The sequence below is a fragment of the Protopterus annectens genome, chromosome 2.part1 (assembly GCF_019279795.1).
Source record: "Protopterus annectens isolate FY-2018-M chromosome 2.part1, PAN1.0, whole genome shotgun sequence".
Taxonomy (NCBI): Eukaryota; Metazoa; Chordata; order Ceratodontiformes; family Protopteridae; genus Protopterus; species Protopterus annectens.
In genome coordinates this window covers 121,292,469-121,319,008 of record NC_056729.1, presented here as the reverse complement: position 1 = coordinate 121,319,008, position 26,540 = coordinate 121,292,469, and the positions used below count along the sequence as shown (strand labels likewise).

Genomic DNA, 26,540 nt, shown 5'->3' with positions numbered 1-26,540 from the left:
GGTCCTCTTCATATCCCACTGGCCTCAATCAGATGGTGCAGAAAAAAGGACAATTGAATAGGCTATGGGATACCTTGTAGTGACATGTACCCCATGCCTGATTTTACTATTTATTAATACAATTTCTTTTCAGTTTTTTTTTTTTTTTGCATGGAAAATGTGAGGCAGAGAAGGTTTCCGAAACCCTCAATACATGCCTTAAGCCACTAACCACTGGGAATTCCTGGTGAGCTGTGCCTGTTGTCAGTGACCTCCCACACCTCCTAATGTAACTTAATACACAGTTAAATAAATCTAGCTTTGCTACATTAAATGATTTATAACATAACAACTAAAGTTCTCCCTTAAAACCAAACCTGACAAAACACCAGCCTAACATTGTGCCACCACCTGCACATGAGACCCAGCTATGGGGTCATCTAAACACCTCCACATTAAACATATGTTCTGCCCTTCATGCTCTCAGTGAAGTTCCAAAACTACCTCCCCAAACCCTGTAGATTTCCTTTATTGCTCAAAGTCACCCAAGACCTGACAAGGTTTGGCTCACATCAGTCATTAGAGTAGTGACAAATGTGTCTTCTTGAGATAAACACCATGCCATAAAGACAGAATCTTGGAGCTTCTGTCTGTTAATATTCAATTTTCCCACTTTTTCTCATTCTAAGTCTATCTCATTTCCTTTCTCTATCTAACTCCTGTCTTCCTTCTGCTTAAATCCCTTGAAATATCTCTCCCTTCCCTCCCCTAAAACTTGAATTCTAGCACTGACTATCTCTGGCAGGTGCCTATAGAAACAAATTCTGCACAAAAAAACACTTATAGTTTATTTTAAAATATATCATTAAATATGGTATTTGCTGTACCATACATTAAAAACAACATTGGTTTGATCAGCTATGAAAAGCAGCTATATTCTCAGCATAGGATTCCTGTTCACTGTGGCTCTCAAAGAATTTACTCTTAAAGCCAGAATGAATCAAACCTCCCTTGCCCAGGAGTTTTGTGAAGCAGAATTATCTAACTTCTGCTATATATCCCCTGCAGACTCAAGAAAACTGGAATGCAATGTTAACATCAATATTATAACATTTAATAAGAGTATAAAAAGAGATTGCATGTAGACAGAGAGATGTGAAGAAGAGAGACAGGACTGGTTTGTGTAAACTAAATTTTAAACACTGTTGTATGCCTAAAACATTCCAGAAAGCACATAGCAACATTCATAGGCAGAGACACAGAACTAATTCTGGATCGGAAACCAAACCACTCCAACAGCCACAGTTGTGTGTACATGCAGACACAAATAACATACACACAAACAGAGCATACGCACACACATGCACACACACAAAGAAATGTACTCACACACAACACACACCACGCACACGCACAGATAAATTCATGAGCACAGCATTCACACAAGCATGTATATCTTACCATTTCACCTAGAATATGGCCTTGTGACGTAGTGAAACTATTAGTGCAGAAAACCCATATAAACACATGGGGAAACAGAAAGCTGTACAGTAAAGGTATCTCAGAGAGGATCCAAAGAGAAGAATCAAATGCTGTGTAGCAGCAACTCAAAATGGTGTCTATATTATATTTTTGAAAGCCGTGAATATCGAAGCTGATATTGTCGACACAATTATAGCGAAAGCGCACAACACTGAACATGTAAATGGAAATCTCCATAAGGAGAGATTTCCATTTACTGCAATGTAGTGCGGTCTCAAAGTTGGTATATTTAAGTAGCAGGGGGTGTGAGGGGTGCAGGTGGACTTGCCCCCCTACTTAAACCCATTAGGGTACTTTTTTCTTTCTTTTTTTTTTTTTTTTTTTTTGTTATCATAAGTCTGATGTTTGAAGACTAGATGTTGTTTCTTAATTTTCTGATATAATTAAAGGATTTATAATTGTCCTTGGAATCAGATGGTAGTTTGCTTCAGGTTTGGCATTGATCTTCCTGCTGGTAGCCTTTAGTTCTTTGCTGATCGTTTTTGCTGGTGTCTTTAATATGGGAAGGCTTAGATGTGTTATATGACTTTAGAGTTGTTTTTCTTTTGATATGCAGATTATTTAGACCAGTGGATCACCAAGACATTTTTTTTTGAATTTCCCATTATATTTGGTTCTAGGAGGAACTGCCAGATCTATACACTTAGAAATACATTCAAAAAGGAACAGACAGTCATAATAAATGTATAACTTAAAAAAGAGGGACCAGCTAGAGCCTAGTGTATGCAATGGAGATTATACCTCCTTTAAAAAACAATGATTGCTATTTACTAAAGACACAACTTCCTGATTCGAACACCAAAGGGTTACAGAATGAATAAAAACTCTTGTAGCACTGTTACAGCAGACATTCTTATGACAGCAGACTCCAGATTTCTTGGTGAGATGTTTACAGATAGGTTTACAGATCTGTCCAATAGAGATAACATTGTTGATTATGGTGTTCTTACAGCTGATAATGACAGTTGTCCAGGTGTCTCTGGTGAAGCCATGATAGCAGCTCTAACTCTAATTAAACCCAAGTTTCCCCACCCTGTCCACCTTGATCAATATTGCTAATTACATGAAGCTTATTTTAAGGTTTCTGTTTCAAGGGTAATATAGAACATCATTAAATGATAAGCTACCAACAGACTTATTATCACCAACATCAGAGCCAAAGCCAATGCACCATTTCATTGCCAGTTCACTAGGGAAGATGACAGACCAAGGTAATGGCAATAAAATAGCATAAATACCAAATCAAGAAAAAGTGAAATAAGAAGGACACAAGACTTGATAGGTACTCTACATTTTTCTATTTAAACCTCAGGGACCAGCCTCACTCACCCTAGAAGCTACCTGATGAGTAGGGATATTATGAGTGAATTGCGAAGTGTTTTCATGTTTGGCCAAGTGGCCTAGGCTGTGTTTTATTCTGAGCACTTATTTATTAGCAATTTCTTTGTCTCTGATTTGATATTGTAAACTGTTTTACTGCTTTAGATTTACCCAATAATATATTAGTGTACATTTTCTTTCCTTCATCTGTACAGGCTATGTTATTATTAAATGTTTTATCATTAAATGTTATGGGACAGTGCTCCAAGTAACAAGGAATGTATTTCAAAAATGACTCAGGGATAGGTACGATAATGTATTCATACAAGAACTAAATTGCAATTAAATATATCAATGGTTTCTAGGTAACAAGGTAGTAAACCTTGCATGATCTAGTAAAAGAGGGATATCAATCTTTATACATCCTAGGCTAGCCTGGAAACTGCTGGATTACTTTAATGATTCAGAAGGAAGATGGGCAATAGCAAAATTAGAAACACTCAAAAGGCAGGTAGTGATAATCATACTCTATAGTCTCAATTAAGACCTCCGAGGATTATACACCAAATTCTGTTTGACTACAGAATCCTTTAATCAATAGTACCAACCCATGAAATTTTGCAGCGACTTTAATATGGTATTAATTTGTGCAAATTCAAAGTAAACTTTATCGTCATTTAGACCCACACACAAGTGCAGGCTAAACAAAACTTTGTTGCTTTAAGCTCAATATGCAGACCAAGAACATAAAAAAAAATATATATATATCTATATATATATATATATATATATATATATATATATATATATATATTTATATATATATATATATATTTATATATATATATATATATATATATATATAAACAGAACTATAGACTAGGACATAATTACAATTTGTGTATGTCTATAGCAGCACTTAGTATTGCACAGAAGATGTTGCACTTAGAGGCTTTAAGCAGTGGTAGACTAGCGACCAGTTTGTCCATTACACAGAATGTAGTTTGTATTTCATGTTATTGCACAAAAAGTAATAAACATTCAGTGAGTTATTAAACAAGTGAGAGAACCTAGTAAAGAGTTATTGCACTTTAAGAAAAAGATAGTTCCTTCACCCTGTTTGGCAACTGACTAGGTGACCTGTTGGCTTGCCTTGCTATTCAAGTTATTAGTCTGATGTCCTGAGGAAATACGCTGTTTCTGAATATAGTAGTTTTGCAACATATGCTTTTGTAGTGCTTGCCTGAAGACAAGCAGGAGAACAGTCACTGAGCCGTGTGGGTATAGTCTTTAACAATCCTTGTGGCTCTTCCAGGACACCATGTAGAGTGCAGATCCTGTATAGATGGAAGTGTGGGCCTTGTTCTCTCTGCCACTTTCCTCACCCTTTGAATGGCCTTAAAATCCATGTCCTGGCAGTTTCCATGCCATACTGTGATATTGCTTGTCAAGATACTCTCAATGGTGCCTCTGTAGAAGGTTGTGAGCACCAAAGAAGAGAGGATTGCTCTCCTCAACCTGTATAGGAAGTGGAGTCTTTCTTGTGCTTTCTTGATAATGTGATGAGTAGTGATGGATCATGTCATGTATTCTGCAATGTACTCCCCTAGGAATTTGGTACTCTTCAACCATCCATTTTTTCTCCCTTGATTGTGAGAGGGAGCTCTGTAACCCAGTTTTTCCTGAAGGCTACAATTACCTCTTTGGTTTTGTTTCCGTTCAGAGCCAGGTTATTGTTGTCATACCAGTCAATCAGATGTTTCACCTCCTCCCTGTGTGCTATTTCATCACCACTGCTAATTAGGTCCATTACTGTAGTATCATCAACAAATTTGATGATGCGATTTGAGTTAAGTTGAACCTGGCTGAGCAGTCGTTGGTCAGAATAGTGAACAGCAGAGTACTGAGAACACATCCTTGAGGGACTCCCATGCTCAGTGTAAGGCTCTTTGAAGTGCTATGGCCAACTCTCACTCTTTGTGGTCTGTCAATAAGGAAGTCCAAAATCCAGTTACACATAGGAGTACTGACCCCCAAGGTGAATCAGGTTCTCTATAAGATGTTTGGGGAATGACTGTGTTAAAGGCAGAGCTGAAGTCAATGAATAGCAGTTGGATGTAACAGTTCTTGCTCTCCACATGAGCTAAAGATGTGTGGAGTGCCATCAAGATGGCATCTGCAGTGAAGCAGTTGGACTGATAAACAAATTGGAGTGGATCCAGTTCTGCAGGAAGAATTGTTGTTAAATAGTCTTTGACTAGTCTTTCAAAACACTTCATTACTGTAGAGGTGAGTATTACTGGATGATAGTCATTCAGGTTTGCTGCTGAGACATTTTTGGTAATGGAATGATTGTTATGTTCTTAAAGGACTTGGGTACTATGACATGACATAGAGATGTCTTGAATATGTCAGTAAGAACCATGGTCAGTTGGACAGGATTATGTCTGAGCACTCATCCCAGAATGTTATCTGGTCCTTCTGCTTTCCTTGGGCTTACCTGCTTAGAGTTTTCTAAACATAGGCTGGGTTGAGACAGAGTGCTACCTCATTTTGCCTGGTGGTGAATTTCATAGCCTATTGAAGTAGGTGCTGAGTTCATTTAGAAATTAAATGCTATCATCACATTTGCTGGATACAGGCCTATAGCCTGTCAAAGATTTTACCCCCTGACACAGCCGTCTGGAGTCTCTTAGGTCTGAGAAGAGACTCTGGATTTTTGGTCATAGGAAGGCTTGGCCTTCTTTATTCCTCTATTTAGGTTTGATCTGGTCTCCCTGAGGGCATTCTTGACTCCCTTTTAAAGGCAGCATTGAGTGCTCTTAGGACCTCATATACTTCACTTTTAACCAGGGTTTTTGTTTGATCCTTATGGTGATGGTACACATTTGGATATCTATGCCATCATAGATACTGTGTACTCATCTAGACTGATGAGTTGGTTCTCCATAGCCCCGACCTTAAACATGTTTCAGTCCATGCTATCAAAACAGTCCTGGAGTGCTGAGACTACTCCCCTCTGACTATTTTCTAATTTGCTTCTTAGTTGTCATGTCTCTTATTAATAGTGGTTTGTACACAGGGATTAGCATGATGGCCAGATGGTCTGAGTTTCCCAGGTGTGGGTGCAGTACCACCTTATAAGCCAGCTTGACTTTGGTATGTACCTTGTCCAGTGTGTTCTCTCCCCTCGTGGCTAAGGCCACTTGTTGTTAGTGAAGTAGAACTGACTTTGGATTTGCTTGGTTGAAGTCACCAGCTATTATATGAGCAAATTCTAGATTATGATTCTGCAGCTCATTAATTGCCTGGTGAAGTGTGGCCAGTGCCTCATTGTTGTTGGTATGAATATAAAGAGCTGTGATACTCACACCCTTGGCAAGGCGAAGGGCCTACACCATAGCATCATGAACTTGATGTTTTCTGAGCAATGAGTGGTAATTGCCTCACAGTTGATACACCATATGTTACTGACAGATATGCAGACACCCGCTAGATTTGCTAAGGATCTGATTCCTGTCAGCCCCTCCACATGCACATCACTGTCACTGATATTAGAGTTTAGTCAAGTCTCTGTAAACATGAGCACACAGTTATTTCTCACCTTGCTATTTGTAGTTAGCTGTAGCCTTATGTAGTCCTTATGTATTGTAGTGGACCACATGGATCTTAAAGCTGAAAAATGAATTTGTGCACAGACATTGGTATTAAAGAGCATACGTGCACAAAGGTTGAAAAATATATGGTGACTTCTTCTCCCAAAAGAGTCAGGCATCACATTTAGTATCCCATCTGGTGAACACATTTGTAGATGGAATTATTTCCTTTTATCTCCATGGAGAAATGATACATATTAAATATTATACATAGTGTAGGAAAAAAACAGCATTTTGCAAGTGGATGTATAATCTAGTGAATAAAGACAGTTTTTAAAAGTTTATACTTTGTGTAGAAAAAGCCATTCAGTAGTATCTTGAAAAGTCTGCATAGTAATGGAGTGATTGCAGATAGTACAATGGCATGGATCCAGATCATTGTTTTGAGCAAAGAAAAATGAGCACAGTTCAATATAGAGACATAAATTTCAGTGGACGAGCAGCGTTGTATACTTCAGTAAGCTGTTTCATAATAAAGACATAAAATAGACAAAGATGCATAAAAGCAGCATCCTGGTATGCTTTATTTATATATTTATTTTTATTTGTTAGTTTGCAGCTGGAGTAGTAACCTCAAGCCTGATTGAAGGAGATGGATTAGAAGTGACTGAAAGTATGAAGGAGGAGGGGATGCAGAGGAAACGAAGATCAATCAAATGTAAGAAAGGTGAAATGAGCTGGAAGGCGGGGGGGGGGGGGCAGTAGTCCATTACGGTGAGTAGGTGAGAGTGTAGAGAAGGGCTGTGTGAAAGAGATGAGAAGAAAGAAGCTGAGGGAAGGAGTATGGAATTATGGTTTAGTCTAGGGGTATTTATTCAGGGTGTGCATGGAGCCAAGCCAGACATTCTTCAGGTGTGACTTTATGTTTAAAATGATTGAGATGTTCTTCTGCTTTTAAAGAGATAGGTTTGGTGTTTCATGCTTTTTAATAAACAGTCCCCAGCTGTATTGTTAGATTTAATGACATGGAGGAGCACCATCTGGGTTGAGCAAAATGGCCTGTTTGGTTTGTATGACTAAAGTTGACAGAGATGGACATTATGTAGATTCCTAGAGTATGCGCATGTTGGGAGTAAGATAAGTCAGGTAGTTCATGTCAGTTTAGTTCGTTGAGTGCTAGGCAGTGGCTGGATGTTTGTGGGTGATTTACTGCATACTTTGCAACTTTCGAGCTTTGAGGGTTGAAAGACTTGTAGGTTGGTTAAAATAGGGGGTAAGGATAGAAGTGTTAGGGTTAGTAGGGTAGATCCTAACTGTTTTTTGGTTTGGTCAGTGAGGACATTTTTGATTCTATAGAACAAACACCGTTTCTGGTGAGTTTTCTTTGCTGTACTTTTGATGCTGTAGTCAAATTGTAAGCTATTCTTAAAGTAGCTGCCAAGCAGCTTACTATGCAGGACAATTTCAATTCTAGTGTTAGTTGCTGAGAGAATATCAAAGGAGGGCTTCTAGGCTGAGAGGGGTCTTTCTTGGGGTAAAACAATAATTTTTTTAGTAACTTTATTGAATTATCACTTGTGACACAGGCAAATTATATTTCTACAAAAATAATCAAATAGTATTAACAAATTAACATTAACAGACATTATATTTCAACTATATTGCTATATATTATAAAACCTAAGCAACATTATATAAATTATTCAATTCCTGCCTTTTTTTAAACAGAAACATCTTTATTACACCATCACTTATGACATATAAATGAAAACAAACCACACTGGCACAATCTTAGTTGCAAGCATTTTACATCACAAACCATACTGAAACATGCACAGTTGCAAACATCATACATCACTTATAATCTATCCAATCTTGTTCACTCAAACATTACATAGCTCATTCATTTAAGTCCTGTCTTATTTTAAACCTCATTCCTCCCCTGTATATATTGCTGCTACAATTCCCATTTTGTCCTGTGTAGTTGGCTCTTACCGATTTTGAAGATCCCAATTCCAGTTGTTTTATCACTGTTATTCACTGCTTCTAATATAGTTGGTATAGATTTTGATTTCCATTTGAAAAAGATCTGAGTAAGTTAGCTTGACTTCAATGGATGAGAATGATTCTTGAGTGATTTGTTGCAGATTGTCAAGGTTTTGGGTGCTACATATGAGGAAGGAGTCATCAGAGTACTGAGTTGTTGTGGCTGATTTGGAGGCATCTGAGACATTATTAATGAAGATGTTGAAAAGAATGAGACCAAGAATGAACCCTTGGTGGATGCCTGTGGAGACACAGAGGAAAGGGCAGTAGTATGTGCCATTTTATGGCTTGTGATCTGTCAGCAAAAATGCCACTAGACCATGCAGTAGATATTTCAACAAATCCTAGTGATGAGAGTTTTTGTAGGAGGATGGGGTGTGAGACTGTGTTGAAGGCTTTGAAAAGGTCTAGAAAGAGTACAGACACTGACCTTCCTGCATTCCTATGGGTATTAGTGAAATGTAGGAGAGTCAAAGGTATTTTTACAGATGGTGGGGCTGGTGAGAGGGGTGTGATGTTTCAATAAGGAAGAGATTGAGTTTAAGAAGTGTGTTTTAAAGAGAGTGGCGGTGTTTTCTGTGTTGCTGGGCACTGTAGGATCAAGTAGTTGGCATGACCTGGTCTGAGAATTTTGTCAATGTTTTACTGGAATGCCTTTGGGTTTTGAAGATTTTTACTCAAATAAAAAATGTATTGTTTTTCTTTTTTCCAAAGAATTACAAATAATTTAGCTAACATTTCTTTAGTAATTAAAACAGAATAACAAACTATATACACCATTTACATTTGGCCTGAAACTAGATTATAGATTAAACCAATCTTTATCAAATTTATATGGTGTTTAAATAAGTATATTCTTTCTTCTTACTTTTTCATTCATGAAGAGAATGAGTCTATTTTTAATGTCTCAGTAAGAGATAATATCTTCTTCCATGGGTTGTTGCTCCATAATATAGGAGTGATCCATAGTTCCTTGACTTCAATTTCTAACAATGCTGTTTCATTCAATAATCCTAAGAATTCTTCAATGGATGGTTCAGCATTGTTTTTCCATTTTCTAGAGATACATTTTCTAGCAACTGCTAATATAGTCCATAATATATACAGACAAGTTCTATTCATTTCTGTCCTTTCATTAACATTTAATAAAATCAAAGATTTAGTTAATATAAATGTATCTGTAAATATGGCCTGTAGAAAGTTGCTTATATCTACCCATTTTTTTTTACTTTAATACAATCATAAAATATGTGTATCCAATCTGCTTTATATGTTTGTCAGCATCTCCAGCAGGTAATATTATTAGAAGAACCAGATTTGGCTAGTTTGTATGGTGTGTGAGTTTTAACTTTATAGTTTATTAATAGTTTGTATAGTTTAGAAGTTATATTTTCCCAAATGTAATTTTCATATACGATTTCATTCAAAAATTTTATAAAGTTTGGTTTGTCTTTAAAAGAAGAATTGTTAACTATTCTGCAAAGATCATGTATATAAATCAATACACTTTGAAGAACTAGCCAGCTGGAAGAAGAGAGATCATATGTTCTTATTATATCTTGACTATCAATAACTTTTTGATTGTTAATACAATTTTTTCAGCAGATGAAATTATTTGTTTCTCACTTATTATAAACATTCCTATTTATTTTATTAAAGAAATTTCTTTTGGAACTAAAAGGAGTTATCAAATCCATCCAGATTTCTACATCTGCATTAGCATTAACACATTTTCTATAGGTTTCAAAAATGTGATTTGTAAATCTTAATTTTGTAGGTGTTACTATGTTATACTGAATGCAAATACATAAAATATGCCATAGTTTATTTTTTGATCATCTAACATATGATTGTTTAGTATAGAATTTTCATTTGAAAAAAATGATAGTATGTAATGTTTTCCAGTTAGAAGAGTAGTTTGGGTCTATCCAATTTATGATAATGCTAAAGAAAGAAGCTTTAATATAGGTTTCTTTGTCTGGAAAATTAATGCCTCCTTGTTCCCATGATCTGACAAGGTACGTAAATGCTACTCTATTTCTGTTAGGGTACCATAGAAATTTTAATAAAATCATATTTATTTCTATTATGAAGTGTTTTTTCTGGCATTCTAGGAATAGATTGTGCTACATATAAGATTTTTGGAAATAATATCATTTTTATTAGTTGTAATCTGTCTTTAAATGTTAGATGCATTTTGTTCCATTTTTCTATATAGGCTGTCATAGTATTTATGATACTTTTATAATTTAATGTTAATGTTTCTTCTTTGCTTTTAGTTAAGATGATACCTAAATAATTTAAGGTGAATACTTGTTTACCAATTATGCTATTTCAAATTACTTTAAAATCATTGTTTCTATTTAAAATTATGTATGAAATTAGACTTTGTTTATTAAAATGGAGACCTGAAATTGAATGAAACTTTTCAACCAGTGCATCTAGTTCTTTTATGGTCTATTTTGAGGTTGATAAACTAAGGAGAACATCATCTGCAAATAACATTATTTTAGAGTTATATTGTCCATTAATACTGATTCCTTTTTTCAGGATTGGAGCGTATTGAGTTATCAAATAATTCGATAGCTAATTCAAATAGAATAGGGGACATGGGACAACCTTGTTTTGCACCTTTTGTTAGTTCTATTAGTTCCAAAGTGTATGGTCCTAATTTTACACAAGCTATGTTGTTATTAGAAATATTTTTTATCAGTGAGATAAAGGAGTGAAGGAATTCACAACATTCTAATATTTTAAATAGATAATCCCAATTTAATGAGTCAAATGCTTTTTCTATGTCTAATGCTACTAGTATAGCTTCCTTATTTTCTCTAGTTAATAAACCATTAAGGGTTAATATTCTTTGGATATTGTTATAAGTGTGTCTACTATATATAAAACCTGTTTGATCTTCATTTATGATATAAATCATAAAATTTTTTCATTCTGTTAACAAAGATAGATATAACATTTTTATAATCATTATTAAGTAGATATATTGGTTTATAGGAGCCACATGATATAGGGTTTTTATTTTCTTTTGTGATCAGTGTTATTATTGAGTATCTCCATGAAGGTGGTATTATGTTTTGTGTTTGAATTTCAATTAGGGTTTTATGAAAAAATTTAATTACCGATGTTGCAAAAATGTTATAGGTTTTGAAGATTTTTAGACTGTGGATTAAAGTAGTAGTTTATCATTTTGATTTAGTGTTTAGTGTGATTTCTGAGTTGGCAAAAATTTGGTAGGCTGTTTTGTGTTTTATTTTTGATCCAGGAATTCCAAGCTTTCTCTCTGAGCTGCATTAGATGTTTTGTGTTTTTTATCAGATAAGGGGCTGGTATGGCTCTTGCATATTTTGACCTGTGGAGAGCTAAACTGTTTATGTTAAGGAAGGTTCTGGATAATTCAGTAACAACATACTAAAAGGGGAGATCCTATAGATATTGTCAATTAAAAAGTCGTAGGTACTGGAGCGATGTTTCTTTTTGGAAGTTCTAGAGATTGCTTATTTCATTAAGGTAATGTGGTTTGGGAGTGTGATTGTCAGCTATGATGACAACAATAGGAAGGAGGCATTACAGAGAGGGAGATCCATAGGAGAATATGCTGTCAAGAAAGGCGGTGAGTATTCAGTCAGATATTGAACCTTTGTTGGTGCTGTTTATGTAACAAGTGGGAAAGGTAATTAGTTGGATGAGGTTACAGAGACTGATGGTATTTCGAGGATAATGACAATTGACAGATAGCCAGTCAATATTGGAATCTCCTAAAATTATCATTTCTTGTGGCATATTAGAGGTGACCCACATTAGAAATATTTAGGCAGTAATTATTTTATTTCAAGGAGGGATGTAAATTCCCATTATAGATGCATTTTTTGGAGGTTTAACTTCAGTACAGAACTAATGATTTTGGTGTTATTAAAGTTTGAGATGGGGGGAGGAGAAAGGGTAAGTTGCAGAGTACCTTTATATAAGATGGCTATACCTCCTGCTATTTTGTTTTGCTTATCGACCCTTAATATGTTGCAACTGTGTGATAGTATTTCCTCATCTTTAACATGGGACTTTAGCCAAGCTTCTGTTGTTATTAGCATGTCAGGAGAGTGCTGGGCTATCTATGCATGCAGCTTGGCTATTTGTTGCAAATGTGAAAATTTGCAATGAGAATGTTTTTGGTTAGTAGAGGAGTTGCCAGTGGATGGTCCTGGACTGGGGTGTGTCACCCGTAATGTTAATTTGATGGGATATGAGGTATATGTTGAGAAGGATGGGCCATACAGTCTTTTTAGGATTTGGATTTTCTTACATAACATAAATGGTATCTGCATGGCTGCCAAACCTAAATTATTTTAAAGCATGGATACCCATATCAGTGGATTGGAAATGCAAGTACAGAATGAAGTTACTATTTTAAAGCAGCAGACATTTAAGTATGTTCAAAGAACCCAGATGTATAAGCAGTTTTAAATACAGGTAAATGAATCATTGAAGGATTGAGCACAGCTCTGTCTGAAAAAGGCTCCCTTGCAGGAATGGGCACAGGTGGATAAGCCAGGCAAATTGCTAGTTTACAAGGCAAAGAAACACAAAGGACATAATAGGCTATATAAAAATGACAACAGTCAATTGGGTGTCTGACCCTATTTCAATAAACAAGAATTTGCTCTGTTTTTAGGGGCTTTACAGGTAACTGAAAATGGACCATCTGCACTCTCAGATAGCTACACAGACCATGTCTTCCTACAGAACACCATGTCAGTGAGGGAGATTACAAAACCAGTACCATTCACTCTGGGAAAGATCATCTACCTGATGGTTTAAGTACCATGCTATATATTTATCTTAAATAACAACTGACACCGGTCCTTATCAGTCTATTAAACACTATTAAACAGCTTGGCTATATACCAGTATGAATGAGGAATCCAGAATAGTAGTCCTCCTGAAGCCAGAAAAAGATTTGACCAAAGTGAGCAATTATGGACTAATCTCCCTCAGTAACACAGACATGAAACTATAAGTGGCAGTTTTAGTGACCCTTATGGAGACTGTTTTAAAGAACAATTTTGTTTTCTTTGAAGCACAATATTTCCTTCAGAAAACAGGGGTAGCAATCGGGGCCACACGTGCCCCCATATTTGCAAACATCATTATGTTAATGTGGGAAAGAAAGTTCTTTTTACTTCATCATACACCAATAAGTAGAACCTGTACTTGCGATATATTGATGATTTGTTTTTTTCTTTGGACTGGTGATAACAATGATGTTCAAGAGTTCTTGGTATACATTAATGGTACTAATGAGTTTTTAAAGTTTACTTATACACACAACTTATATAACGTTAACTATCTGGATGTGGTGATTAAAAAGGACTCAGCAAGTTCACAATTTGTAAGTGACCTCTACAGAAAGCCTACCTGTTGTAATAGTCTTTTGCATTACCATAGTAACCACTCAATACATGTTAAAAATGGCCTAGTTAAAGGCCAGTATGTGAGAATTGCACAGATGGTTAGTAAGGATGATGTTTTCAAGCACAATGTGATGTACTGAGGGAAATCTTTAGATCTAGACAGTATCCACCTGAACTGGCGGAGAGTATATACAATGAAATTTGTGGAAAGAGGGTAAGGGGTAATACCATGCCTTTACTTAACAACAGTAAAGTAAGCTTAGACATAAGCCCCATTAGGAATCCCACCCTTGACTCAGATAATGATGTCAATGAGTACACTTGTTCCTTTACTACCAGATCTTCAGTACACCATCAATGTATATACAACATTTTAATGAAAAACTGGTGATTTTTTTATGGACAAGATGGAGTATTAGAAGGTTTAAAACCTCACTTAGTGTTCAGGAGAGGGACAACAATTAAAAACTTGCTGGAAGGCAATGGAAGATCTTTACCCCAACATGGTGTTTTAGGCACTAAAAATGTGTTTTTTGTGCACAAAGTAATTTTTTCATCAACACCGACAGGATTAAGATCAATCATAATATCATTAGATCACATGGGACGTTTTCTTGTAACTCACAGGGGGTGGTTTATGCCACCCTATGTACAGAATGTAGAGGTTTCTACATTGAAAAAACCAAGAGGAGGTTCAGAGAAAGAATATGCGAACATGTTAGGGACATCTGAAACCACAACCCCAACAGTGCCTTATTTAAACATGTAGAAAAAAATCCTACACGGGATTTCAAATATTTCGTGGTTGAAAGGGTGCCGCAAGATCCTCGCCATGGACCATGGGAAGATCTACTTGAATTCAAGGAGTTATGTTGGCAAGTGAGACTTAAAGCTTACGTATACCCTGGTCTTAATGACAGCTGCAGTTTAAGTAGTTTTTTTAAAACTACGTTTCTATATGGTTTAGCAGTTTTTTGTTTTATTGTTTTTTTGTTTACTTGTTTTTGGTTTTATTATCATTCTTCAAAAGGAATTATATGTTTAAAATGTTTTGTGATAAGATAGTTTTGTTTTTTGCTTTTAGATGAAAGTTTAAGTGGTTTTTGTAGTTTTTATTAGTAACTAACTGATTTACATTTTTTATTGAGTGTGTGTTTTCATTAGCTGATTCAGTCAGATGATATTCTCAAAATGCTATTTAAATGTAATTAATTTGCTGTGTCAAGTATCCTGAAGAGGTCAATTGATACAGTATGACAAAAGTGCTAAATAAATAGTTTAAGTTCTGAGGAGGTTTTTCATCTCTGGTTTTGTTTTGTTTTTTATTTGTATTCATTCTTGGTTATTGTTTTTTGTGGAGTTTGTGTTCAACAAGGTCTAAAAAGAGTACAGATGCTAGCCTTCCTGCTTTCCCATGGGTATTATTAAAATGTAGGAGAGTCACAGGTATTTTTGAGGATGGAGGGGCTGGTGAGAGGGGTGTGATGTTTCATTAAGGAAATAATTGAGTTAAAAGTGTGTTTTAAAGAGAGTAGCAGTGTTTTCTGTGTTGCTGGACACTGTAAGATCATGTTGGATGGCATGACCTGGTCAGAGAATTTTGTCAATATTTGATTGGGTCTTGAAGATTTTTAGACTGTAAATTAAAGTTCTATTTTTTTATCATTTTGATTTGGTGTTTAGTGTGATTTCTGAGTTGGCAAACATTTTGTAAGTTGTTTTGTGTTTTATTTTTGATCCAGGAATTCCAGGCCTTGTCTTTGATCTGCATTAGATGTTTTGTGTTTTTGGTCAGGTAAGGAGCTTGTATGGCTTTTGCACATTTTGTTCTGTGGGGAGCTAAACTATTTATTATGTTAAGGAAGGTTCTGGAGAATTCAGTAACAGCATAATCTAAGGGGAGATCCTATTGATATTGCCAATTACAAATTGTAGGTACTGGAGAGATGTTTCTTTTTGGAAGTGCAAGAGATTGATTACTTCATTATGGTAATGTGGTTTGGGAGTGTGATTTTCAGCTATGATGACAAGGGTAGGAAGGAGGCATTACAGAGAGGGAGAGCCATAGGAGAATATGTTGTCAAGGAAGAAGGTATGTATTCAATCAGGTATTGAACCTTTGTTGGTGTTGTTTATGTAGTAAGTGGGAAAGGTAATTAGTTGGCTGAGGTCACAGAGAATTATGATAGCATTTTGATGATAATAACAATTGACAGACAGCCAGTCAATATTGAAATCTCCTAAAAAATGACCTTTTCTTGTGGTATATTAGAGGTGACCCACATTAGAAATATTTTGGCGGTAATGATTTTATTTCTAGGAGGGATGTAAATTCCCTTTATGGAGTTTTTTTGGAGGTTTTACTTCAGTGTAGAACTAATGATTTTAGTGTTATTAAAGTTTGGGATGGGGAGAGGAAAGGGTAAGTTTCAGGGTATCTTTATATAAGATGGCTACACCTCCTGCTTTTTTGTTTTGCTTATCGACCATTAATATGTTGCAACTGGGTGATAGTATTTCTTCATCTTTAACATGGGACTTTAGCCAAGCTTCTGTAATTATTATAATGTCAGGAGAGTGCTGGGCTATCCATGCATGCAGCTTGGCTATTTATTGCAAATGCTTTGATGTTCAGGTGGAAAATTTGCCAGGAGAATGTTTTTGGTTAGTAGAGGAGTTGCTAGTGGATGGTCCTGGACTGGGGTGTGTCACCCCTAATGTTAATCTGATGGGATATGAGGTGTATGTTGAGGAGGATGGGCCATAGTGTCTTTTTAGGATTTGGATTTTCTTACATAACATGAATGGTATCTGCATGGCTGCCAAAGCCAAATTATTAGAAAGCATGGATACCCATATCAGTGGATTGGAAATGCAAGTACAGCATGAAGTTACTACTTTAAAGCAGCAGACATTTAAATTTGTTCAAAGAACCCAAATATATAAGCAGCTTCAAAAGCAGGTAAATTAATCACTGAAGGAGAGATCACAGCTCTGTCTGAAAAAGGCTGCCTTGCAGTAATGGGTACAAGTGGATACGCCAGGGAAATTGCTAGCTTACAGATTAAGGCAAGGAAACACACTGGACAAAATAGGCTGTATACAAACCACAACAATCAACCGGCTGTCTGACCCTATTTCAATAAACAAGAATTTGCTCTGTTGCTTAAGGGCTTTACAGGTAAATGGTGATGGCCCCTCTGCACTCTCAGATAGCTACCAAGACCTTTTCTTCCTACAAAACATCATGTTGGTGAGGGAAATTACAAAACCAGTACCATTCACTTAATGGGAAAGATTGTGTACCTGATGGTTTAAGTACCATGTTATATATGTCTCTTAAATAACAATTAATGCCAGTCCTTATCAGTCTATTAAACACTATTAAACAACTTGGCTATATATCAGTATGAATGAGGGAATCCAGATTAGTAATCCTCCTGAAGCCAGGAAATGATTTGACTAAAGTGAGCAATTATGGACTAATCTCCCTCAGTAACACAGAAATGAAACTATATGGCCAGATGTCACTCAAATGACTAAATAAAATCTTACACACCCTGATCCATAAAGGAAAAGCAGGCTTTGTGAAGCAAAGACCAAGTGCTGACCATCTTCACATTCCATTTTGTACCTTCAAACTGTCAAATGATTGACAGAGTCAACGGTTGTCCTTTTGTTAGATTTTGACAAGCTATTTAACTCCGTATTATGGGAATTTATGTGAAAGGTGATATATAATTTTGGTTTCTCTGTGGACTTCATTACTATTGGTAAGGCCATATTTCTCTTCCACTTCACAAGGGTGTTGACAGATAAATCTATTTCCCTCCCATTATATCTAGGAATGTAAATTAGACAGGGATGTCCCTATCTCCATACTTCTTCTATTAGCCATTGACTCTTTGCCTCTCCTTGGTTGAGAACATCCAAAGATAAGGAGAGTGTAACTAATGAAACTGTAATCCTATATATTTTTGTTTGCTAGCTCAAAAAGGGGTATCCCTATTTATGTAGATATTTTGAAGATATTTCACCATGCCTCTTGTTTAAAAGTATATTTAAGTAAGCATGAACTATACCTTGCCAATGAATCAGGTAAGGACGTCAGGCAATCTGAATGATCCCCCCCAGGTGCCTTGGTGCAGATGTCCCCTTTTATATGTAGGTATATACCTTGTTGATTATCACATAGACATGATGAATCTGAACCTAATGACATTATGGGAAGACCTGTACCTTTCAGTCCACTCATGGAAGCTACTTAAGCTCTCCTCTATCTATAATCAGCTCTCCAAGTGATATTTTACCCTAGGTTTCATTGCTTGTTAAGACATTTAACTACCCTTCTAGCAAACAAATGGCATAAAACGATAAGAAGCATAAGGATCTAGTTTATTTGAAGTGGGAAAAAGTAGCTTTCCAGTGACAGTATTATTTTTTTCTCGAAGTTGGTGGGGTGGGGGGCGTAGGCTGTCTTGCTGGTTATCTGTCATGTAGCAGAGGTAGCAGTAATCCATCCATACATCAATCCTTCACTACCAGATACTGCATTATGGGCAGCCCTAGAAGCTCATCTTCTAGCCAGTACAATGCATACTACTCTTACCTGTTACAAGACAACCCTTAAACAGAACTTGCATGGCTGGCTTATCCTAGCTGTAACTCACAATACTCTAAACAAACTTTACAATCTACACCCTTTTACAAACTGTACCCTCTCCTAGATCTCTGATACTCAAAAGCCCCTGTCCTTGGGAAGCCACTGTTGAAGATCAAGGGACGGTTAATCATTTGATGGCCTTAAACAGTAAAGGGGGTTAATGCAATAGGCCAACAGCTAGAACAGAGTGATGGAAACACACAGGCCTTTTCTTCATTTCCTTATCTGCAGGTCCTCTATCAACCCCCATCCACTGACTTTGGATGTACTTACAACTCAAACACAACTTTTTCCATTCATCCTACCATACTTCTGTAATGAGCAGGCAGTTTAACATGCAGCAGAAGCAAGGAGAGATATTTGGTAACAAAAAATTACCTTCTCTATGAAAATCATCAATGTGCATCTACTGATTTCCCAGCTGTTTCTCAGGAAGGTTATTCACTGACAATAGATCATGTTACTAGCTTTAAAGTGAAGCTGGGGGGGGGGGGGGGGGGCTAACTCCAGAGAAGCAATTCCTTCTTCTGTGCTTACTAGCAAAGATTCCCAGACCTCTAACACACCAGTCAAAGCTTATGTTTCAGGGATATTTGACTCCAGTTAAACTACAAGCCAAGAGCTTCAGTCAGTCAGGGCTCCATCAGAGCTGTTGAGGGATTCTGGCCAAAGAATGTCACATGTTTTGGGCTTGCAAAGATGTACAACCACTATGAACATATATAGCCATCCTAGTCTTTTAGACTGAACAAATCGGACTACTAGAAACTCCCTCCATGTAGATCCTAGGTGAAATACCTCCAAACACAGTCTTGACCAGTACACAAGAGCGTTGGCTCTTTCAACTCTGTGTTATAGTATGGCTATATATTGCTCCTCTTCTCTTTCAGTTCACCACCTCTATCTTTTTATACAGAAATACACAAATCTGTTGAGGGCTGAACATTCCTTAATCAATTCACCAAAGCACTATCTTGAAACAGCTCTGTGATGAACTCTTATTACCCCTGTAGATTGGCTAGCAGAACACCTAATGGCCAATAGGTCAATTAGTATATTCTAAAACTAGAACCCTCCCTGGGTACACATGTATTCCCTGGATTATAGGAGCAAGTCCCAATGCTTTGTAATGTTCATTTTTTTTTTTAAGTGTTTTTTGTTCAAAGCAAGGACTTATATAGCCCTTTCATTTACATTCATCAATTTCATGACACTTATTTGTTACTGCATGTTTTCTTCCTGGATTATGGAAAGAAGCTGTGGTTATTCCCATCTCAAAATTAGGTACTTTATCTGTGGAAAACTACAGATTGATTAGCTTAACCTTTATATAGGATAAATGCTTTCAAAGAGTTTCTGTGTGAACTGATGTTAAAAGAGCTTTATCACAAGCTTATATACATGAGTTTATAATGAATAATTGCTGTTGAGTTTGATTAAAATGTAAAACAACAAACTCATCGATGACTACCATTAATTGCAATGAAAAGTAATTCTAAAAAGTAATCACAAATGTAAATCAATAGGTTATATTTGCAAACACAAAATGAAAAACAAAAAACAACTTTCACATGCGGGCTTCACCCTATCCATACCCTGGGAAATTATATATACTAACTTCAAGGTAACAAAGGCATGAAGAAAAGGGAAGAGGCCAGGAATTATGTAATGGTCGATTTAATGAATACATAGTTTGATCCGTTGTACCCAGAGCCAAATACAGTAGATCACCTAGGGCCCAGTGGTGGTGGTGGTGGTGGGGGGGGGGAGTATTGCTATGACATTAAATTTGTAATTTAAAACATTAAATTTTTTTTCTTTAATGGTGTTACTTCTTTTTTTAAGAAGAACACAAGCAGTGTTTGTATGTGTGTGTGTGTGTGTGTGTGTGTGTGTGTGTGTGTGTGTATATATGTGTGTGTGTGTGTGTGTGTGTGTGTGTGCGTGTGTGTGTGTGTGTGTGTGTGTGTGTGTGTGTGTGTGTGTGTGTGTGTGTGTGTGTGTGTGTGTGTGTGTGTGTGTGTGTGTGTGTGTGTGTGTGTGTGTGTGTGTGCGCGCGTGTGTGTACATGTGTGTGTGTGTGGTTCCTGTTCCTATTCCTGAAAGGCGGGTGTCTTCATGTAAAATACCCTAGTTAAGGATGACAGGTTAGGTAGTTAATTGTTCAGGCTCAAATCCTGTACCTTTGTTACAATAGCTTGAATCTTCTACACCAACTACCAGACTGCTCAAAAGCTGTGAGTCAGTGCATTTTCAATGAATTGTGAGCTTCATTGGAATAGAGGTTTAGTGTTGCTCATGCTGTCTGTTTTGTTTAGCAAATCACTGCCTGTGTTTGTGCTATAGAATTTGAACACAGTGTTAGTGGCACAACAGGTAGCATACTTGCCAAAGATATGGGTTTTACTCTCACATCAAGTAGAGGGATTTCTGATACTGTGGTGCACTTTAAGGGGGGATGAGGGTGCTGAACTTCTCAAGGTGTCCTCCTTGGGATAAGATGCCTAGTAAGAATGAACTTGTTGTTGGCTTTGCCAGCCATTCCGAATTGTAATATTAGATTTTATCTTTAAATCCCTGGATCTAATATTAGATTTTATCTTTAAATCCCTGGATCTCCTCGTGGCTGCTGCATGCTCCTGGCCATGCTGTTCCTCACTCCCACACTACAACCCTACTTACCCAGATAAACAGGTGTACTGGCCCAGCCCTACTGGATTTTCAAGGCCACTCTTAAGGCTTATTGCCTTCCCTCTCTGCCTGCCACCATACAAGAGAAGTCCTACCTTTCTCACAGAAGTGAACTAAAAGGGTGAAAGAAACACTACAACCCTACTTACCCAGATAAACGGGTGTACTGGCCCAGCCCTACTGGATTTTCAAGGCCACTCTTAAGGCTTATTGCCTTCCCTCTCTGCCTGCCACCATACAAGAGAAGTCCTACCTTTCTCACAGAAGTGAACTAAAAGGGTGAAAGAAACACTACAACCCTACTTACCCAGATAAACGGGTGCACTGGCCCAGCCCTACTGGATTCTCAAGGCCACTATTAAGGCTTATTGCCTTCCCTCTCTGCCTGCCACCATACAAGAGAAGTCCTACCTTTCTCACAGAAGTGAACTAAAAGGGTGAAAGAAAGTATGTAATATGCTGCTATAACTGATGTTACTATGCTTGTGAATTTTGCTCTACCACTTTCCTGGTGTTAGTGTAGGATTACGGCCTGAACTCCCAGCAGCTTACCCCATACCCTCTTGACTTGAAATCCCCTTTTCCTACCTCACCCGGCCTTTTTTTTTCTTCCTTATATCTGGACTGCCTGCTCATCTATTTCATTGTTTTAATACTTCCTCTCCCCATTACTACAGAGATTGGCCACTAGGTGGCAGTATTCACCAACTACTACCTCCCTTCCATCTCTCCTTCCAACTTACTATAACATCTCAATATAACACCTCTCCTCTTTCGCTACTTACTATCGGTCCTACCCTCCAGCCAGCTCTCGATACTTGTCTGTTCCCTCACGCATACACCTACAGTCACTTTAACCTTCCTTCCTAGCTCCCTCCGTACTTACCTTTATCCTGACTGATTGTTTCCTCTCTCTGTCCTGCTGTCTTCTTCCTTGTGTCTACCCGCTCCGTTCGCCCTACGGGCTCACTCCGCTCCCCTACCCTACCCCCAAATTCCACCCACCCCCAGTGGTCCTACACTTATACTTACTTACTTAGCCACTCCCTCCTCAACTTCCACCCAATCACACATACCTCCATTTAAACTAATCAGACACACCCTTACTCATTCCCTATTACAATACACCACTACTTTGACTACATTACCTTAGCCCTCCTCTACTGTTTAACAGGAACTAACTCCCTCCTCTCTACACCCTCCTTATCTACTTCCACTACTTACTTCCACTACTCACAAATTTTAACCCTTCCCATTTAATACTTCCTAATCTCAATCTCAGTGAAAATGGCTTCAACTACCTTAACCAAATTAATATTCCTAGCTATACTTCCTACTATCCTTACCTCCACCTACCTCCTCACTTTTTTTGAAAAACTGCAATATTACCATTTCAACTGCTCTCTAAAACAAACAGCAATTCACACATCCATACTCACTTGCAATCACACTACTATCACTTCCACTCCCAGCTATCTACTACCCAAATTCCACAGAGTCTCCCACTCTAAATATAATAATCATACTATAAAAAGAGAGAAATATTTACTTTACCTAAAATACAATGCAGCAACAAAACCTCTCAATCTCTCCTTACTAGATGGTGACATCCACCCAAACCCTGGCCCTGACAATGCTACTACCCTAACAGCCCAGCCTAAACTCCCCAACTCACTCCTAATAGGACATCTAAACATCCATAGCCTTAACAATAAAGTAGCTCATCTCCATGCTCTTCTAGATATTCACTCCTTTGATATCCTTTGCCTGACAAAAACTTGGTTGAAACCAGGAACCAAAGACAACGAAATTATCCCCCAAGGCTACAATATCATTAGAGAAGACCGAATAAAACATAAGGGAGGGGGCTTAGCAGTTATATTTAAAGATGGATTTCACATCTCCACACTCCCATATAACCCTCCTCAGGATAGTAATGCTGAAGTCCTAGTCACCAAACTTCAAATCAACCCTAACAAAGCTTTATACCTCATCTGTATCTACCTACCTCCCGGTAATAATATCAGCACAATTGAAGCTATATTAAACTGGGCATCCTCAACTTACCCCCAAGAAACAGTAATACTAGGTGATTTTAATACTGACTGGAAAAAAGTCAATACAGATAACCCCACTTCTCACATTAACCTGCATGGCTTTAATCAAACTATCACCTCCACGACCAGAATTAATAAACCAAACAAAAAAGAGACTACCTTAGACTGGATACTAATAAATAGACAGGAGCAAGCTTATAAGGTAGGCACTCTCCCAGACGACTTAGGTGATCATATGTTGACCTACATCATAAGACAAAAACATGACCAGCCTAAACCCCCCACTTTTAGGATTGCGCGGTCCAATAAACACTTTAGCCCAGAATCATTCCAAAATGAACTTAGTGCCTGTAACTGGTACCTTTTAAAAACTCTACCACTTGAAGAGGCTATAAAATATCTAAACTCTACTTTTTTATCCATTCTTGATAAACATGCACCTAAACTGTCGATCCGAATTAAATCCAAACCAGCCCCCTGGCTTTCCAAAGAAACCAGGCAAAAAATTCTACTAAGGAACAAATCTTGGGCTAAATGGAGGGCTAACAAAACTATCTCTGATCAACAAAATTTTAGGCAACTAAGAAATAATACAAAAAAGGCAATACTTACAGATAAAAAGAACTATTACTGTAAACTACAACAAAACCATCAAAACAATCCCCAAAAATGTTGCTCTAGCATAAACATACTCCTGTCCCCTGGACACTCTCATACACCTACCCCTCTTGAGGCTGATCCTAATACCCCCCTACAAACAGCCAATACATTTAATATTTTCTTCACAGAGACCATACAAACACTAGCCAGTCAGCTAATCCCAGACAACTCAAGCCAAGCCTTCACGCCACAACATTACCTCCACTACCAACATTTAAACTGCAACCTATCTCGACTACTCTCATCTGTAAACTCATCCAGAAACTTAAGCCCTGCACACCTTCTGCTGACCAAATACCATCAGAATACTTGCAAAAAGCAGCTAAGGTAATTGCATACCCTGTATCCATCCTCATCAACAGAACCTTTACAGAAGTAATCATTCCAGACATTTGGAAAATCTCTCATATTATTCCTCTACATAAAGGTGGGAATTCAAATGATTACTCTAATTACAGACCTATAGCTCTATTATCTCCTTTAGCCAAAATAATGGAAAAATGCATGCACCAACAACTACTACATCATTTATCGCAACACAACATTCTAGCTAACTGTCAACATGGCTTTAGGCCATCACACAGTACCACAACTGCCCTGCTATCTTTTATAGATACCATTAATAGAAACCGCAACAACAATAACCTCTCATTTGCTCTCTTTATCGACCTCTCAAAAGCTTTTGACATGGTCAACCATGCCCTTCTCATCAACATTCTAAAGTCCTTCTCCTTTGACCGTCAGACTATTAAATGGTTGAGGTCTTACCTGAGCAATAGGCAACAAGCAGTTCTCTGGCAAAACAACATATCATCCCTTCAGCCAGTTACCCTCGGAGTCCCTCAAGGCTCTATTCTAGGACCACTTCTCTTTTCACTATTTATCGATGAACTCCACACAGCAATCCCCGAAGCCACCTGCATACAATACGCAGATGATTCTACACTAGTATGCACAGCAAACTCCCCCACAGAACTACATTCTCTAACCCAGAAAGTATTTAACATAGTAGAAACATGGTTTTTAAATAGATGCCTCCTTCTCAATGCTAAAAAAACTAAGCTCCTTCTCTTTACACCCACAAACAAATCCGCCCACATAAACTTCTCTGTTATTTCCAATAATGGTACTATTATACTCCCTGACACAACCACTAAACTGCTAGGAATAACTATTGACAATAACCTGACTTTTGATTGCCACATAAATAATACTATTAAAACTGTCAACAGAAAAATAGGCTCGTTATATAAGATCAAACCTTTCCTAACTCCTATAGCCAGAACCATAATTGCTCACTCACACTTAATCTCTACACTTCCGTACGCTTCACCCATATATACTAACCTAAAGAAAAATAATATTACCAAGCTAGCAAATTCCTATAATTCCATTGCCAGATTTGCCACTGGCAACACCTTTAGAACTCACCACTGTCTGAATCAAAGGCAACTAGGCTGGCCTGAAATTCAAAACCAACTGATACTACCCCAGCTCACCATTGCCCACAAGATTTTCTACCAACCCAACAGTACTCCTATTCTTTCCAATCTCATCCAGCCTTACAAAAATCTGAATTCCTTGCGCTCCTCTAAGAAACTGCTTGCTTGCATAGACAAGTCTAATAACCTGGCTGGAGACTCTCTTTTTTCTAACACAGTGGGAAAAAACTGGAACCTACTGCCCAGTGAACTAACATTACTTTCTTCCTTGCCTCTCTTTAAACATAACCTCAAAAAACACCTCCAAACACACTGATTATGCCCCTGTAGCAAGCCTGACTAAACATTTCCCTTTACTAAGTATAGCTCCCTAAATTTCGAATTCCTACTTTTCTCACTTAAATTACTAACACTCCTAATACGTTTGTTACATACTAATTCCTAGTAAGATAGACTAACTGATACTCCCAAATTTATATGCCAATAAACTCTCTCTAGTAGATTAATTACTCTTAATTAACTAACTTCTTTTTCTATTTTATTAATACTGGTTGTACAGCATACTTTCTATCTCTAAGCACAAGTCCTCGTTGTATTTTTATTAAAACCTTTTCTGTCAATTTCTACTTTTAATTCTTTAAATTTTAAATTTTAAATTTTTAATGTTGTAATTTCTATAATTGCCGGAGCTTTTCTCCCCGGGCCTCTACTGAAAATGGAAATATATCCAGTTAGACTAGCCCGGTTAACAAATGTAAAATAAATAAATAAATAAATTAGCAGCTTACCAAAATATATCTATATCTTTATCTATATCTATATTTATAGTATATATATATATATATATATATATATATATATATATATATATATATATATATATATATACACATATACACACGCACACACACATATATATATATATATATATATATATGTCTAACATAGGCAATTTATTCTTCATGGGAAGCAGGCACTGCATTTGTATATGCAGTACTAAAATGTAAAGTTGTTTGCCAGTAGCAACTTCATTAGTTACAGATCTCTTTAATATGGAATTATTCAGAGGTCTTTTACTTTTTACGTTCCAGCAGGAATACTTTTTAAGTCGCAGAGTGGAGTAT

The 26,540-nt window shown here is 37.0% G+C and overlaps 1 protein-coding gene across 2 annotated transcripts in view; it reads left to right on the top strand.

The window, feature by feature from the left end:
* FSTL5 (follistatin like 5) overlaps positions 1 to 26,540 on the top strand; it is a 3,739,468-nt gene that overhangs the window by 2,717,048 nt on the left and 995,880 nt on the right. The window lies entirely within an intron of this gene.